Source organism: Ambystoma mexicanum, chromosome 8 (genome assembly GCF_040938575.1).
Source record: "Ambystoma mexicanum isolate Mex_15411 chromosome 8, UKY_AmexF1_1, whole genome shotgun sequence".
NCBI classification, from domain to species: domain Eukaryota; kingdom Metazoa; phylum Chordata; class Amphibia; order Caudata; family Ambystomatidae; genus Ambystoma; species Ambystoma mexicanum.
In genome coordinates this window covers 19,367,808-19,387,028 of record NC_090929.1, presented here as the reverse complement: position 1 = coordinate 19,387,028, position 19,221 = coordinate 19,367,808, and positions in this window count along the sequence as shown.

Below are 19,221 nucleotides of genomic sequence, written 5' to 3'. Positions count from 1 at the left end.
GAGGTGCCACTTCAGTTTAATTCTATTTTAGCATTTTTTTTAAAAACATTCTGATTTTAGATAGCCCGTTCATTCTGTGCTTTCAGAAATCCATGGGAGGTTTAGTTCGCTGCGATATTGTTCCCTGATACAAAGTGGTTTGTAGTGACTTGATTCCAGTGCTTTACGTTGCCTGGTAGTAGCAAAACTACACTACCCATCAGGCTGTGCCGGCATATGTAAATCGCTGGCTTTCCCGCCTTGCTTTATTATTTACTATAGGTGTGTGAGAGTGCGTTTTAACTGCTTTTACAGTCTGCAGATTGAAGTTGAATTTTAGAACTGTGCCACTTCTGTTTAATTCTATTTTAGCATTTATTTTTAAAGGTATTCTGATTTTATCTAGACCGTTTATTCTGTCATTTTAGATAATCTTGGGAGGCTTTGTTTGCTGTGATTTTTTTAATTTATTTGTACATTTGTAAAGCACACAAAGCCCAGCGGCAACTAGGCGCTGAAACAGAAGTCAGTTACACTTGGAAATGTAATCAAGTGTAACCAATAGACAAGATTACATTACATAAGAGCTGGTCGCTGGTACTTAAAAAGTTGGTTACAAAAACAGCATTACATTTACATGGGGGTGATAAGTCTGCTCATACAAGGCATACATTCACAAGAAGAATATCGAGGCCTGGGTTGAGTATGCTTCATGTGCGTCAAGGTAGAAGGAGGATCTACAGTTTTGACGCTGATATAGCTACATGGCGGGGAGACTGTATAGGGAGGTCTGACCTAATTAGTAGAGTTTTTAGTTTTTTCTGAAGGACCAATAGGAGGGGTAATTTCTAAGTTGTGTAGGGAGTGCATTCCACGTTTTAGAAGCAATCACCGGGAAGCTTGAGCCTCCTACTTTCTGTTTTCTGTATTTGGGTTTGGAAAGCATGCGAGTGTAGAAAGACCGGATGGGTCTGTTGGAATGAGCTTTACAGATCAAGTTATTTAGGTAAGCGGGTGATATTGTTCCCTGATACAATGTGGTTTGTAGGGACTTGATTCCAGTGCTTTTCGTTGCCTGTTAGTAGCAAAACTACACAACCTATGGGAGCCGGCACGTGAACAGCCAAGACGGACTGTGCCGGTCCGTGGCGCTGCAGGGTTATACGTGGTCTCCAGTTTAATGCAGGTAAGGCAACATGAGCAGTGACACAATTTTATCCCTGATTGCTAAAGAGAAAGCGGACTCTATACGAAGAACGGCCCTTCTATAAAAAGCAGCGCATTTGTGCTCGCTTCTGTGCAATTTACGGAAGGTGTACACCAGTGAGACTTTAGCACAGGTAGATGATACGGACAAAGTGAAGCTTCCTAGGCAAATAGAACAGAAACCTGAGCTGAACATGACTATGCTGTCAGTCACTAATACCTCATCCGCATTAAGGGACAGATATAAAGATGGGACTTTTACACCCCGTCATGATTAATAAAGTGCAGACTGAAACCACATGCGACAATTCTCAATTTGCTCAGTGTTAGGCAAGGTTTGAATGCAGTACCCTCTGGGAACACTACAAGCAACTATGACTACAGGTAAAGGCAACCCAGCCTTTGGTATAAGCTTGTACTACACAGTTTTGGTAGCGTGTTGAGCAGCCAGGCTTAGATCAAGAGGGGTCAATGTGAGCAGTAGTGGAGTTACAAAGATTCACAGTTAAAGGTATTCAAATAAACTTACACATGGTTTCTTCCACAAACATTTATTTATCAGTCAGTTATAAATCCTTCTTTAGAAGGGAGCAATATAATAGTAACACACAAATACACTTCAATACTGTACACTCGAATCAGACAAGACCCATTTGGGATGGTCCACAGACACAACCTACACCGACAGGTGACTTCAATAACAAGGGTGCTGGGGACATTCTTACTGTTGGCATTCAGAACCCTCTTAAAGGTTGGTAAAAGGAAAAGGTTATTAGAACACAAGAGACCACAAATTTTCCTAAGCAGGTCAGTACTTTTAAATTATCTAAGAAGAGTCATACCATTCAATAGGCTAAGCCAAAGTCAATGGGCAAAAGGCTTGGATAGGATGAAGCACTTCTGGTAAGTAAATGGAAAAAAGTCTTTGCACAAGTTCTTAGGAGCCTTTGATGAAAAGAAGAATCAAATGTAGGGCCACAAGCTGATTAGAATTGTGAGTTGCAGAAGTTACAAGCACTTCCACAGTAAGATTTAATTTCTCTTAGACTTGTTTTACAGTACCATAGTAAAGAAGAACAAGTTACTTACCAACTGGTAACGTTCTTTCAATTGGATGTTCCTCCAACGTATTCCTCATTTTTGATGTATTCCATCCAGCTTCAGCTGCTTCGGAAAAAATTTCGGCTGAGGGCGCCGTGCATCGAGGTCGTCGAGTCGATGGTCCCTCGAAGGCCTCCGTCGAGGGTGACGTCATCGGGTGTATAAGTAGCACGCCGGCGCCCGTTGGCCTCATTTCTGTTTTTCCCCCCTTTCATTATCGATTTTCCACTGTGCAGACTGTGCCGGTAGACAGGTATTTTGCCTTGCGAGAGTTGGAGCGGCAACAGCCTGGGAAAAATCTACAGAGGGGTAGGTTGGGAGGGCGATGAGGAATACGTTGGAGGAACATCCAATCGAAAGAACGTTACCAGTTGGTAAGTAACTTGTTCTTCGAGTGGATTGTGTCCTCCAAGGTATTCCTCATCTTTGATAGACTCCCAAAGCAGTAAGGATAATTCTTATGGAGGAGGGATTAGATATATATATATTTTTTTTAAATATCTTCAGATGGCTAAGTATAGGACTGCTCTACCAAAATTTAGCTCCTTAGATTGGCAAGCATCTAGGTTGTAGAATTTTGAAATAGTATGCAGCGATGACCAAGTCGCTGCTTCACAAATGGACCTTATAGGAACACCTCTTTGCAGGGCTGTAGACGAAGCGATGCCCCTGGTGGAATGAGCCCTTAAACCTTCTGGTGGGTCTTTTCCCGCCAGTCTGTAGCATTCCGAAATGCAAAGCACAATCCAGCGTGATATTGTCTGTTTTGCTACTGATTGACCCAATCATTTTCCTGTATAGGCAATAAACAGTTGGTTGTCCAATCTAAGCCTAGAAAGCATAGATATATAAAAGCTTAAAGCTCTTTTTGGATCCAACCTGTGTAATCTTTCCTCCTCCTTACTAGGATGGGGTGGAGGATAGAATGCATGTAACACAATTCTTTGATTTAAGTGAAACTCAGATACCACTTTTGGTAAAAATGAGGGTTTAACCTTCAACACAACTTTGTCCTTATGGAACACAGTATAGGGTGGCCCAGAAGACAGTGCCTGCAATTCGCTCACTCTTCTTGCAGATGTTAAAGCAACTAGGAAAGCAGTTTTCCATGTTAGTAATCTTAATGGACATGTGTGCAAAGGCTCAAAAGGAGCACACATTAAGAATTTTAGGACCAAATTGAGATCCCAAATCGGTACTTGAAATGGGTGAGAAGGAAACACATTAGTGAGTCCTTTTAAGCATTGTACTATCAAAGGAATTTTGAAGTAGGAGCATTCTTCCGACGAGCACTTGAAGATGGAAAGCGCCGCAAGATAACCTTTAATGGTTCCAACATTTAGACCTCTATGTGCTAGGGTAAGAAGAAAAGATAGTACTTTCGGAATAGAACATAGAAAAGAATCGACATTCTTTTCTCTGCACCGGTTGCAAAACTTTTTCCAACGGCAACGGTATAGAGACTTTGTTGCTGGTCTTCTTGCCGAAAGCAACACCTCCATAACGTCATCTGGAAGGTTCCAATCCTTGTATCTCAGCCTTTCAGATATCAAGCATGAAGGTTGAGCGTTTTGACCTCTGGATGGAGAACCTGACCCTCCATTTGAGAGAGAAGGTTCTCTCTCGGAGGAAGACATACCGGAGGACAGATGGACATGTCTAGAAGGTCCGGGTACCATGTTCTCCTGGCCCAATCCGGGGCAATTAGGATCATGCGGCTCCCGAACCGTCTGTCTCCTGATGACCTGAGGAATGACGGGAATCGGAGGGAACGCATACAATAGTGGGAAATTCCACTCCACCACAAACGCGTTGCTCCTCTCGGGGGAAATTCCCTTGAGCAATACCTGTCGCACTTTCAGTTGATACCGGTCACAAATAGGTCTACCTGAGCGGTTCCCCAAAGGGCGAAGATCTCTACAATGACTTCCTGAGCCAGTTCCCATTCAGGGGACACTGCTCTGCCTGCTCATAGCATCTGCCGTCATATTCTCTTCCCCGGATAGGTGAACTGCTGTTAATGAGATTGCTTCTTGAATTTCCCAATATCAGAGTTGCATTGCCTCTCTGCACAGAGGTAGTGACCCTACACCACCTCTTTTGTTTAGATAATGCATGGCCACTGTGTTGTCCGTCATTATCAGGACATTCTTCCCTCTGACGGATGGCAGGAAAACCTTCAGCGCTAGTCTGATTGCTCTCAGTTCCAGAAGGTTGATGTGTAGTTTGGACTCCGATGGAGACCAATGACCGCTGATTGTCAGATCGTTGACATGAGCTCCCCACCCCATGAGTGAGGCGTCCATCACTACTGTAATCTCCGGCCATGGTTGCCAAAAATGATCTCCTTTTAGGATGTTCTCTGTGCAAGTGTTACACATTGCGGTAGATGGACTCTGTGGTCCCGTGCCCGCTTGTGCGGTATCGTGCGGAAGTGCAGTTCCAAGATGGATGCCTGTCGGATTTCTCCAGCCGACAGCTACGGTCTAGTCTCTTCACGTCCCTCCGAGAGACTACAGACCGCTCACGTGATACTATATCCAGACTCCAAGCCAAGGTTTCATCGCGTCGCTTCTGTTACAGACGCTCCGTGAGTTCGTTATTTGAATCCTGTATTTACGTGTCTATAAGTCCTTGATTACTCTTTAAACTGTCCAAATCTTGTCTTTATCTATCTCTCAGAGATTATCTCCATTCAACCTTTCCAATCTCTGCTACCTTCGTCTCCAATCCAACCCGGCGAACCCTGCTCAACTTAGCCGTCTATAACACCTCCTCCACGGCATTATCTTCTGCTTTGAACCCCATTTGGGTAGGCTTCATATTCCCCGAGTCCTCTCTTCTAGCCCCGATTAGAATCACTTACCTGTCTGTTCTTGCAGATCTCCTGCCTCTCTTCCGTTGTTCTTCCGAAGCCCAGCTCCGAAGTTTCAGTCCCAATCCTTTCCTCCAAGGGTGAGAACTTTTCCCTTCTGCCTTCTCTTTTGGTCTTCCCTTTTTACCTTTCACTGATACTATCTATTCCTCTCGTTTACTCAGAAAGGATATCCTGTGCAATTTCCGTTTGAAACCACCTCTCAAGGATTCTCCTGCTACTAGTACTTCCCGATCGACGAGCTTCCAGACTCGACCAGGGTTTTCTTCCCATTAGAGGGTTTCCCTGGCGATCCTATCCTCTCCCCCGGTTTTCACTTCTTTCCGGGTCAGAGGGGCCAGGATTGTTTCAGGGGAGCTTTCACTGCTGCATTTGACTCTTCCACATTGGATTTCCGTATTGTCAAGGTGAGCGGTTTTGTTGAGGTGTATTACCGCTTTAAACTGTTTGCAGTAATTATTAACAGTAAGCGACGCCCAAAAAAAAAAATTGACATTCGGAATCCTTAAGGAGCAGCAAATGCAACAATTAATGGCAGCTATGCAAGCCATGTCCTTAGAGATGCAATCTTTAAAACAAGATAATGCTCAGCTGCGACAGCAAGTCACTAGGGCATTTTCAGACACTCCCCCTTCTTCCTTACATGCCCTAACGTACGACGGAGATCCATATAAGCTCAAAGAATTTCTAGATAGTTGTACGATCCAATTTACTTTCAAATCTCGGTTTTTTCCTACAGACAAGGACAAAGTGGGGTTCGTGATTTCCCATCTTTCTGGCCCTGCATTGGCTTGGGCCACGCCTATAGTCACTTCTAATAATGGGATCCTAGATTCTTACCCCGCCTTCTCCAATAGCCTTAAGTCTATGTTCGGCAGAAAGGAAATATCAGTTTCCACACAAGAAAGACTTCTTGATTTGAAACAGGGAAGTAAGGATTTGCTAGGATACATAACACAATTCAAACAATTGTCTTCAGAAGTAGGGTGGCCAGATGAAGGGCTTCTTACCCTTTTTCGTAGAGGCTTAAAGGAAGACCTTAAAGATGAGGTTTCTAAGGTACCTCGTCCGGCTAATTTGGCTGACATGATTACTCTCACTATGCAGATAGATTATCGAATGCAAGAACGGTCTCATGAAAGAAGGAAGATCAAAGGATCTCGACCTTCAATTGATCATTCCTATGTTGGGAATAGGACTCTTCCCCATACTGAAGAGCCTATGCAGATAGGGACTGTTAGAGGTCCGTTATCTGCAACCGAAAAGGAAAGAAGAAAGAATCTTGGACTATGCATGTACTGTGGGTCCTCTTCTCATGTACTGAAAGATTGTCATCTTGTTCCTCCTCGTCGCTTTACTACTCCGAAGTCGGGAAACTCCAGAGCTCTACCGAGAGGGGAAGAACGGTAGAGTTACGGAATTCTGTTTCCCCCTGTAAGTCGAGTCTGACAGTAGACAATGCCTCAACCAATCAGACCATGGTAGTAGTTTCCTTGTCCATGATACTTTCAGAACACATTCTGCCTGGTATTCCCGCCTTGATTGACTGCGGAGCGGCTGGGAATTTTTTGGACTATGAATGGGCTAAGAAACACGGGATTACACTCGTATCCAAGAACATGGTTACTTCTATTCAGGGTGTGGACGGTAGTCCCTTAAGTTCAGGACCGGTAAAAGAACAGACCGATCCTATCACTTGCATGATCGCCGGCCATAAAGAAACTCTGGTTTTTGATCTGATCAGACCTGCCCATTTTCCTATCATTTTGGGCCTTCCCTGGTTAAGACTCCATAACCCATATATCAACTGGTCAGCAGGTACTCTGTTCTTGGGATCAGAATATTGTACTCACCATTGCCTTTCTCAGGAGTCAGCAGGCATACGTCTCCCCACTATTGAAGACCATCATCCTGCTGTTTCTTCTATTAACCACTTGGAAATGATCCCTAAATGTCATTGGGAATTCCGATCTATATTTGCAAATCCCGAATTTCCTACTTTACCGCCTCATAGAAGGGATGATTGTCATATAGATATACACCCCGAACAGCCCATTCCTTTCGGCCGTATGTATGTGCTTTCACAACGGGAGAAGACTGTTTTGAAAGATTATCTTCAAACCAATTTACGCAATGGGCTAATAACCGAATCTGTGTCTCCAGCTGGAGCTTCTCTTTTCTTTATCCCCAAGAAAGACTCGGATGAACTTCGCCCTTGCATTGATTATCGAGGATTAAACAAGATAACCATTGCTGACAAGTATCCTATGCCTCTCATCACAGACATCCTTGAAGCGGTTCGAGGGGCTACTGTTTACACTAAGCTGGATCTCCGAGGTGCTTACCATCTCATACGAATAGCTGCAGGAGATGAATGGAAAACTGCCTTTCGCACCCCTTTCGGGCACTATGAGTACCATGTCATGCCATTTGGCCTGGTCAATGCACCGGCAATATTTCAGCGGTTCATGGACCACCTCTTTGCCGACATTCTGTTTCATTTCATCATCATCTATTTAGATGATATCTTGGTTTATTCCAAGAACCCAGAGGAACATATCCGACATGTCAACACAGTGTTGGAACGTCTTCAAAACAATCATCTGTACTGCAAGTCCACTAAATGTGAGTTCCACCAGGAGCAAGTCAATTACCTCGGATTTGTGCTATCTTCTCAGGGCATCTCTATGGATCCTAAGAAAGTGTCAGCTGTGTTGGATTGGCCAATTCCCTCTAGCATAAAAGACATTCAACGATTTCTTGGCTTTGCCAACTTCTACCGGAAATTTATTCTGGATTTTTCGGAAATCATTTTACCCATCACCAGGCTTCTTAAGAAAGGGGTCCCGTTCGTCTGGAACGATACTGCTCAGAACGCTTTCCAAACGCTAAAGGAGATATTCATTTCTGCTTCAGTTCTTATAAACCCCGATCAAACTAAACAATTCATTGTGGAGACAGACGCTTCGCAATTTGCTTTGGGTGCCGTACTATTACAATTATCAGAACAGGGAGAAAAAAGACCTGTGGCTTATCTGTCCAAGACATTCAATGCGGCAGAACAAAATTATTCAGTACTTGAGAAAGAGCTTCTGGCTATCAAACAATCTTTCAAAGAATGGAGACACCTACTCCTGGGATCTACCCATCCTATCAAGGTTCGCACTGATCATCAGAATCTACGAGCCCTTCAGAATGCCTACACAACCAACAGCAGGCAGGCCCGCTGGGCTTATTTTTTTCTTCCCTTTCGAATTGAGTTCACCTTTTTGCCAGGAAAATATAATCAGAAGGCTGATGCTCTGTCTCGTAAGGACTCTCCTACATCGACATTCTGTTCCGAGAAGATGTTTCCCAACGCTCGTTTTATTGCTGTCTTAACTAACTTTCTCCAAGAAGTACGAACAGCCACTGATCAAAATAAATCGTTGTGTGAAGACATTGCATCCACCCACCATCTCTCTAAAGATAAAGAATATTTCTTTTACAGCACTCAGCTGTTGATTCCCATTCCCTCTTTACAACTCAAAGTGTTACAAATGTGTCATGACTCTAAGGCTGCAGGTCATAGAGGGTTTCCATCAACATTGGAACTCGTACGACGACACTTCTGGTGGCCAAATATGCGATCTGATGTCCAGGATTATGTTACGGCTTGTAGCTTCTGTGCGCACGCAAAGACTCCTCGTACTCCTCCTTTAGGGTTATTAACGAGGATGCCAATTCCAGATCGGCCTTGGCAAATCAGCTCTACAGATTTTGTTTCTGATCTACCTCCTTCGGAGAACAAGACAGCCATTATGGTGACAATTGACTATTTCACAAAATTGGCACATTTTACCCCTTTAGAGAAGCTACCAGGGGCAACTTTGATGGCTAAAATCTTTTTATCTGAAATCTTCTCCCGTCATGGCCTCCCAGATATCATCATCTCAGACCGAGGTCCTCAGTATACTTCACTTTTCTGGCAAAAGACGTGTCACATCTTAGGGATAAAACGAGCCCTCTCGTCAGGATATCATCCCCAGACCAATGGGCAAACAGAGCGTCTGAATCAAACACTTGAAGGATATCTACGTTGCTTCGTTTCAGCGGCCCAGGATGATTGGGCAGGTTTACTCCCTTTTGCTGAATTTGCCTACAATAATTCCCGTCACTCTGCCCTCCGGACCACCCCCTTTCATTGTTCTTATGGCTTCCATCCCTCCTTTGTTCCTATGGCGTCGTCTCCTTCTTCCTGTTGCCCAGGAGTGGATGAATTTATTGCGGACATTCAGAATGGTCAGAGATTGGCTAAGCAATCTCTTGTGGAGGCTCAAGACCGTGCTAAGCGGCACGCCGATCTTCATCGCCGCATTGCCCCGAAACTTACCATCAGTGACTCGGTTTGGTTGGCTTCCCGTTTTCTTCCTCGTCATCTTGTTCCGTCTAAACTATCGCCGAGATACTTTGGACCCTTTAAAGTGTTAGCCATGGTGGGCGAAGCTGCGGTCAAACTGGCTTTACCAGCCTCTTGGTCTCGGATACACCCTGTATTTCATCTGTCTCAAATTAAATTGGTGGTACCAGATCGTTTTCTTCGGACGGGAAGGGTTCCTCCTTCTCCTGTCCTTACTGATGAGGGTCCTGAATTTGAGGTGGCCGGTGTGTCTGACTCTCGCGTTCGGAGAGGTAGATTGCAGTTTCTGATTGACTGGAAGGGTTATTCTCCTGCTGAAAGGACCTGGGAACCTGCCTCTGGGGTTCATGCTCACCGATTGGTGCGGCGTTGTTTCCGGCTCCATCCAGGTAAACCTGGGGCGCCCCCCAGGAGGAGGGGGTATACTGTTACACATGGCGGTACCTGGACTCTGTGGTCCCTTGCCCGCTTGTGCGGTATCGTGCGGAAGTGCAGATCCAAGATGGATGCCTGTCGGATTTCTCCAGCCGACAGCTACGGTCTAGTCTCTTCACGTCCCTCCGAGAGACTACGGACCGCTCACGTGATACTATATCCAGACTCCAAGCCAAGGTTTCATCGCGTCGCTTCTGTTACAGACGCTCCGTGAGTTCGTTATTTGAATCCTGTATTTACGTGTCTATTAGTCCTTGATTACTCTTTAAACTGTCCAAATCTTGTCTTTATCTATCTCTCAGAGATTATCTCCATTCAACCTTTCCAATCTCTGCTACCTTCGTCTCCAATCCAACCCGGCGAACCCTGCTCAACTTAGCCGTCTATAACACCTCCTCCACGGAATTATCTTCTGCTTTGAACCCCATTTGGGTAAGCTTCATATTCCCTGAGTCCTCTCTTCTAGCCCCGATTAGAATCACTTACCTGTCTGTTCTTGCAGATCTCCTGCCTCTCTTCCGTTGTTCTTCCGAAGCCCAGCTCTGAAGTTTCAGTCCCAATCCTTTCCTCCAAGGGTGAGAACTTTTCCCTTCTGCCTTCTCTTTTGGTCTTCCCTTTTTACCTTTCACTGATACTATCTATTCCTTTGCAATTTCCGTTTGAAACCACCTCTCAAGGATTCTCCTGCTACTACTACTTCCCGATCGACGAGCTTCCAGACTCGACCAGGGTTTTCTTCCCATTAGAGGGTTTCCCTGGCGATCCTATCCTCTCCCCCGGTTTTCACTTCTTTCCGGGTCAGAGGGGCCAGGATTGTTTCAGGGGAGCTTTCACTGCTGATTTGACTCTTCCACATTGCATTTCCGTATTGTCAAGGTGAGCGGTTTTGTTGAGGTGTATTACCGCTTTAAACTGTTTGCAGTAATTATTAACAGCAGGTCCACCATAGAAGATCCTGACGAACCTTGTTTGGTATCTGAAGAAGATCCGACATTTGACCCGAGAACTGGGACCATTGAGTCTTTAGAGCCCATTGAAGGGATCTCATTCTCAGGCGGGCCTCTGGCACCAGAAAGATGCAGGATGCCATGAGGCCAAACAACCTTAAGAAGTTGTAAACCTGAAGATTTTGGGCGTTTTGGAATTTGGAAACCATCTGAAGAATGTCTTGAGCCCTCGACCTGGGAGGCGAGCTCTTTCCCAGGGATGTGTCTAACACAGCTCCTATATATTGGAGCTGTTGAGAAGGTGTCATTTGTGACTTCTTGAAATTGAGGGAGAAGCCCAGACTATGGAGGAAATGGCAGGTGACTTTCAGGTGATCCAGTTCCTGTTCGGCAGATCGTGCTCTAATCAACCAATCGTCCAGATAGGGATAGACATGAATCCCCCCCCCTCTCCTGAGGTGTGCTACCAGTACTGTTCGGCAGAAACCTGTGCAGTTCACTTAGGGACCACTGCAAAAGGCTTAAGACTACAGGTGTTGGCAGTAAACCCAATTGGTAGCAGTCTGTACCACCCAGATATACCTGGTAGCTGTGGCTGAGCAGCCAGACTTCTCTCAAGAAGAGTTAGACAGTATATAGAGTATACATAATAGGCACCCAGACACAGTAGCACAAGCAAACACTGACCAGAGCTTTGGTATCAAAGTATATCATTATTTATTTAAAGACACACTTAGAAACACTCCAGCACTATTATTATAAGCAAGTTCAAAACACACTCACTATTACTATATATACATCCCTTATTCCTTATTAGACAACTCTTAGTTAACACCACTTATTTCCAGACAGAGGTGAGCGCTTAACTGAAGATGGCACTCCAATAAGTTATCAAAGAAGGGAGGGGAAAAGGCAGAAATTGGAACAGCACACAACACTAATACTTTTAGAAGCACCCCAGCAAGGCAGGAAAGTCAAAGTCTACTTGTGAGCAAAAGTTCATAGGCCAGGCCCACTCTTAGAGAGAGCCTAGCACAAACGCGCCCAAGATCACACAGTTGAGGAGGTTTGAAAAGCCTTGCAGAGAGTTCAAAAAGGAACTGGTTCAGCTCAGAAAAGTTTAGTTAGCCAGCCTAGGGCCAACCCAAGTGGTAAATTGAGGATTTAAGAGACACTCCACACAAACCGTTGCAAGGGAGGCCAGGCGGACACAGTACCTTTAAAGTGGAGAGGATCCTCCAGCAGGGGCAGTTGTTCCTGGCAGCGGGTGCAAGTCGCGGCGTCGTCCAGAAGAAGAGAAGATCTCGACGTGGAGGAAAGCTGAAGGTTGTTGCACTGCCAGGGAAGAAACCAGCCGCTGAGTTCTCTGGTTAAAAGGTACTACCCTTTTATTCGCGGTAGTGGTAAATCGTGGTATCCCGGTTGTCGGGGTGCTTAGCACAGGCAAGGCGGCCACGAGATGATCCGGGAAGGCGAAAAGGCAGGCAAACTGGTTATCCCCACCAGTCAAAGGAAGAAGACTCTCCGGGATGGAGATCTCCTCCATCATCGGGAAGTGGTTAGACGGTTCAGCAGGGCTCCACCATTGGTGTCGTAGCAGGTCGGCTCAGCTTCTCCCTCCTCGGATTCTTTAGGTCCTGTGGTGACTTCTGAAGTTCCAGTCCCCAAAGCCCTGCTTTTATGCAGAAAACCCCCATTCATCAGTCCTAGCTGTCACTCAAACATGCTAAGTGGTGAGCTGGGCGGCTCACCACTGGGCCAATCACACAAGAGTGCGACTTGAGTTGCCGAGGCATCTCAGTCCAGGGTGCCTAAACACCCCCTCCCACACATCCTGTAGACCCAGACAGAGTGGCACCACTTTTGGAGGCTTCTGTGCAGAAGCCCGCCAAAAAGTGGAACAAAGGGCTCGACTTGGGTTGGAGTTACAGAGGCGAACACAAACGCCATTTTAAAACCGAGTCCTGGCAAAAGGCCCAACCGGGGAATAAATATTAAATAAATAACCCGGCGGTATCTTTAACATTGCACCAAAAAAGTGGTGCATTTAAAATGAATGGGAAAATCCCATAGGAAATATTCCGGTGGAATATTTTGCGTGGTAACCACTGACACCAGCCAGAAACTCGATGAGGGGGGACTGCACAGTGCCCCCTCGAAAAACAGACCCAGGGGCAATCTAATTGCCTCTACCAATACTTCCACAATATGATGGTTTGTACTGGTTCTGTTCACAATTTAAGACTAATAAAGTTAATGGCGACTTTACATACCCTGGGAGACAGTAGTCAGTCCCAGGGTATGGAGTCTATGTTTGGGGGGGTCACTATGGCACCCCTGTGTTACTGCACTGAGGGTGGTGTGTAACACACTTACCAAAAAATACATTAAACCCTATGGAGTAAAAGACCCCATAGCCCATAAAACACATTACTAAGTCAAATGATATCTCAAATCATGTCTAAGAGTGGGAGAAAAAGAGTCTCACTCTTAGCAGGAGAAAAAAATAAACCCCAAAAATCCAGCAAAGCTGCTGGGGACTCACTAGGTTTGGGAAATCAGCCTTAACAGAGAATTCTCCCTAACAACTGCTACCATCAATTTGGTGAAGACCCTTGGGGCGGAGGTCAATACGAATGGAAGGACTCGAAACTGATAATGTGTGTCGCGAACCACGAACCTCAGGTATTTTCTGTGTTTGAGATGAATCGGCACATGAAAATAAGCATCCTGGAGGTCCAATGGCACCAACCAGTCCTGAAGCTGAAGGGCCTAAAGGATCTGATAAAGAGTGACCATCTTGAACTTGTCCTTCCTGAGGAACTCGTTCAAGTTTCTTAAATCCAGGATGGGTCTCAGTCCTCTGTCCTTTTTGGGGATCATAAAATATGGGGAGTACCATCCCATGTTCCTCTCCGCTGCAGGTACCGGTTCTATAGCATCTTTCTCCAGCAGTGTTAGAACTTCCTGCTGTAGGAGCGGGTCCGAAAACTTCCAAGGGTTTCTCCCTGGTGGATTGCTTTGAGGTTGCGTTAGAAAAGGAAGGCAGTAACTGTTATGAAGAGGCTGTCACAGACAGGTAAGTGATATATAAGTTTTAATTAGTATATAACACAGGAAGAAGACCCCCAACAATGTAGAGACTCCTCTCCTTCAGCTCTTTCTCCAACTGACAACATTAGAACACTCAGATAACCCCAACCAGGAACACTCATCAACATTCCATGACATCATACTTGGGACTCAGCACACAGGGGAGAAACACTATGGAGGGCATTCTCCATTTACATCTTATGAGTCACTACAACACATCTCCCCCTTTTTTTTTTAACTTCACTTATATAATCTAACATCCAATCACTCTAAACAACTTAAGGGTGTCATGTATACAACCACAATAACTCACATAAATTGGTTCAGTTCTTGACACACACTATATATGCCCTCTCTTGACTGCAGCAATTCTGTCTTTATTCCACACTTGCCCTCCAGTCACACGTACGGCCCCTTTCATGACCGCTACAACTCTGACTGGATCCGAATAAAGAGACTCTCCTTTCCTCTTCACAATTCCCTTCTTGATCCTAACCCAATCTCCACACTGTACGCGCAACTCTTTCTTACCTCTCTTCAGGTTCTCACACGCCACCCATTCAGACTTCTTCCTCACCAATGACTTTCTTACTTCATCAATAACCAGATCCGTTTCCCTACTCCTGCCCAGCCACGGCGGACACGCCATGGAATATGGTTTCCTGCCTCTCATAAGCTCAAACGGACACAGACCTGTCGTACAATGAGGCGCCATCCTTAGGGCCCAGATCCTATTCTGTATCACAGCCAACTTATCCAACCCGCACTCTTCCCCCATGCGAATACTCTCCACCACACACCTATTCATCCTTTCAACTACACCGTTGGATTCGGGATGATATAATGAAGTCCTTTTGTGAGACACTCCACATTTCCTTAAATAGCTGGTGAAGTTCCCCCCTACAAATTGGGGACCATTGTCCGTCAACAAACTCTCCGGCAGACCTTCATTTGAAAATATCTCCTGCAAAGTCTTTATCATGCTTTCTCCTGTTACATCTCTCACAATTTTAAAATTCACCCACCTGGAGAACAGATCCACCACCAGTACTATGAATTTTCCACGTCCATACCCCAATTCCACAGGACCAAGGATATCCATGGCGAGATCACTCCATATCCTGGACGGAAGACCCACGTCCACAAACGGTTGCTTCTTAGCTACAGATCCCTTCCCACTCCTGACACAAAATTGACAATTTTCTAACCATTTTTCTATTTCCCTGTCAAAACCCGGCCACCAATAGTCTTCCCTCAATACCCCTTTGGTTTTGGTAACTCCTATGTGACCACTGTGTGCCAACTCTATCACTCTCTTCCTCAATCCAACCGGAACCACAGCCCTTCCCCATCTGAACAATACTCCACCGATGACCGACAATTCATCCTTCACTTCCCAATACGGCCTCGCGCCTTCCACTATTTCCACTTTCTTTGGCCTTGTGGAAGAAACAACATACGGAACTATCTTATTTATGTTCTCATCGCTCCTCATCCCTTCCAACCACTCCTGTTTGGACACTATACCATCTGTGTTGACAAACACTAATTCCATTTCTTCATCTTCCACAACACCAGGATCAATTACTCTCACCCTTGACAGATTGTCAGCCAATACGTTGTCCTTCCCGGGAATGACCTCCATCTTGAAACAATGCGTTTGCATTCTGGTGACCCATCCTGCCACCCTGCGGGAAATCTTATCAAGGCCCTTGTTCTCAAATATGGCTTTAAGCGGTTTGTGATCAGTCCGAATTACGAACTCTACACCCCACACAAAGTTTTTGAATCGTTCCACTGCCCAGAAACATGCTAACGCCTCCTTCTCGAGAACAGAATACCTCACTTCCGCTCCCTTGAGACCCCTTGACGCATGAGCTATCACCTCCTCAGACCCATCGTCTTGTTTCTGGGATAAAACCGCACCTAATCCACATTCACTGGCATCCACTGTGATGATGGATGGCTTTCTAGTGTCAAAACAACCTAAGGGTTGGGCTAAGTTTATCTCTTCTTTTATACCATTGAATTCCGCCTTGCACTGACTATTCCACACAAACTCAGCACCCTTCCTCAGAATTTTTCTCATCTCATGCACTTTGTCAGCATAATTTACCACAAATTTCTGATAAAACTCCGTCATTCCCAAAAAGGAGCGTAATTGACTCTTATCAATCGGTCTTTCTATCCTCTTTATCGCATTCACCATTTCCTCCTTGGGCCTGATACCATTTGCCGACACTTCATGTCCCAAATAATCCACTTTTGTCACAGCAAATTTGCATTTCTCTTCCTTAAGAGTGATCCCTCTTTCCTCGAATATCTTCAACACCTTACACAAATTCCTGTCATGCTCCTCCAATGTCACTCCACTCACCGACACATCATCCTGAAAACAGAAAACACCCTTCACCCCCTTCAGCAAGCGATCCATAATTTTCTGGAACACTGAGGAAGCGGATGCTAACCCGAAGGGCATCCTCCTGAATTGAAACACACCTTCATGTGTCACAAACGCCGTGACTTTCCTACATCCCTCCTCCAACTCCACCTGATGATAGGCTGACGCCATATCCAGTTTAGAGAAGTACTTCCCTCCACCCACCATGGTTAACAATTCACCCATGTTGGGTAGTGGGTGCCTGTCCACCAATACACACTTATTTAACTCGCGCATATCAACGCATAGCCTCAGATCCCCTGAACTTTTCTTCACAATGACGACCGGGGAAACCCATTCGACCCCTTCTGCTCTTTCAATCACACCTGATTTGATAAGTTTTTCCAACTCCTTCTTTACTCTGTCCCTTAACACGAAAGGAACGGGCCTGAGTTTCGCCACGGTGGGAACAGTGCCTCTCTTCAACAATATCTGATGCTGAAATCCCTTCACTCTTCCCAATGTCTCGTCAAATACCTTCCCATGCTCTCTCACATACTTGCTATATGTCGAACACACTTCTGCTACTTGTAAAACTTGATCAGGATGGTTGGGATCTAATTTGATTCCCAAATTCTTTTGCTCTCTCCATCCTAGCAAAGATTGGCCTTTCTTTGTCACATACACTTTCCCTTCACAGCATCGTCCTTTAAATTCAAACTTACTCCAGACATACCCCAACAAATCAATCTTTTCTTGGTTATACCCCCCTGGACTTATATCTGGCACCGATAATGTCGACACCGCCCCTTTCATTTCCTCCTCAAACGCGATTTTGGATATCAAAGTGATCTTCGACCCCGAATCAGCCATCATCGACACCTTGCATCCATTCACGGTCACGACAGTATATGGGCGCTCACAATCATCCGGGATATCATCCCTACCAACAACATTGACAGTGTTCACAATGACATTTTGCAAAGTCATTACGGTGTCATCTTCTGATGACCTCCCCTCTTCCTCTTCATTCACGTATAGAACTTTCCTTTGATTCATTTGGCTAAACTGATAGTTCTTGCAGCACGTCCCAAAGTGTCCTCTCCTTTTGCACTTATTGCAGATCGCCTTCCGCCCTGGACACACCACTGAAGAAGCAAAATGAGTCGCACTGGCGCACCTATAGCACAATCATCCTTTTTATCTTCTCTTTGCGTTGACTCTTGATTTCTTCTTTCTTCTACATTGCTCCTCTCCTTCTGTTTGTTTCTTCCCTTCCTCTTGTTCTTCCCTTCATTCACCTTCAATACTTCCGGCTTGGCTTCTTTAGTATCTCCTCCTTCAGTCTTCGATAGCTTGGCAACACATGCCAGCGAATGTTCTACACGTTTGGCTAAGTCCAATACCTCGTCCAAGTTCGGCTCGTCCTTCAGCCACAGTTCCTCGCGTATCTTATTTGACCGACAATGCGTCATGAATTGATCGCGAATGTGCTCGTCAAAACTTCCTTGAAACTTACACGTTAGAGCCAGATGACGGAGGGCAGTTACATAGTCTTCAACAGACTCCCCATGGGCTTGTATGCGCATGCGGAAATTGTAACGTTCCAAGATCGTGCTTCTTTTTGGGTTGAAATGTTTGTCTAGTCTCTTCAAAGCTGACTCGAACTCATTCAATTCATCCCCGCTTCCATCACTTGCTAAATGAGGGAGAGTCTCAAAAATTCTTTGGCCTTCATAACCCAAAAAATGAAGCAATAACGCTATTTTCCTTTCGCTGGAATATGCCGTTCCCCCGGCTGCCTTCATATAATGCATGAAACCCTTGCGCCATTGGGGCCAAGCAATTTTTGCCGCCCCTGGCGTGGGCATAAATATGGGTGGTCCAGATATGCCAGGTAAAGCTGCCATGTCTTCAGGTCACAATTCTATTTCAGAGCAGAGTTTTTTTTTTTCTATTTGTTGCACTGCTAAATTAAGTCCTGTGCTTTTGTTGGAAAAGAGAAAAAAAAAACTCAAATTTGTTGAGTTGTCACAACAGGATTTTTCTTTTAGATGCTGGGATGCCTTTGCTGTCACTGGAGCCCCTTTTTGCTGGTATAGTTCACTTTCCACCCTCTCACATGCTCCCTCCTGATGCAATCTGTCCTTCTATTATGAGGAATACGGTAATTCGGCTCGAACAGTATTCCTTCCTGCTTGAAGCAAACAAAACCATGGAGATGGCCCGTGCATTAATCCGCGGCGGCGAGATACAACATGTGCACTTACTTGGCAGCGGCCGCAGGGGTATGCTGGCCACTCAACGCCAGGGACCAGCGGAGCAGCCTCCCCCCCCGTGCTGATGTCGCCTGTCCAGCACGTCTCCAGGCGACTCTCACCAGGGTAGGCGGCCGCTCGACGGTAATCTCGTCTTTCGCACTGGGGGGCCGCTCAACACACGGAAAGTGCGGAGCAGCCCACGGCGACCCGCGGCTCCTGCTGGCTGGGATGGGGCCGCCGCTTCTATTCACACGGGCTCTGGGGCAGTACCGATCGTCCCTCTGCGGGCCGCTCCACGCCGATGGAGCTCACCGGTCGTCCTGTCGTCCGCACTGGGAGGCCGCTCAACGCACAGGTGATGCGGAGCAGCCCACGGCGAACCACGGCTCCTGCTGACTAGGGTGGGACCGCCGCTTCTCTTCGCCCGGGCTCTGGGGTCTCTCAGCGGCCTTCAGGAGCAAAACAGGTACGGCTGACTGCTGGAGGTCTCCTTTTGCCTGTCCGCTGTGGCCACCTCATCCCATCCTCGTCGCCATTGTTATGAA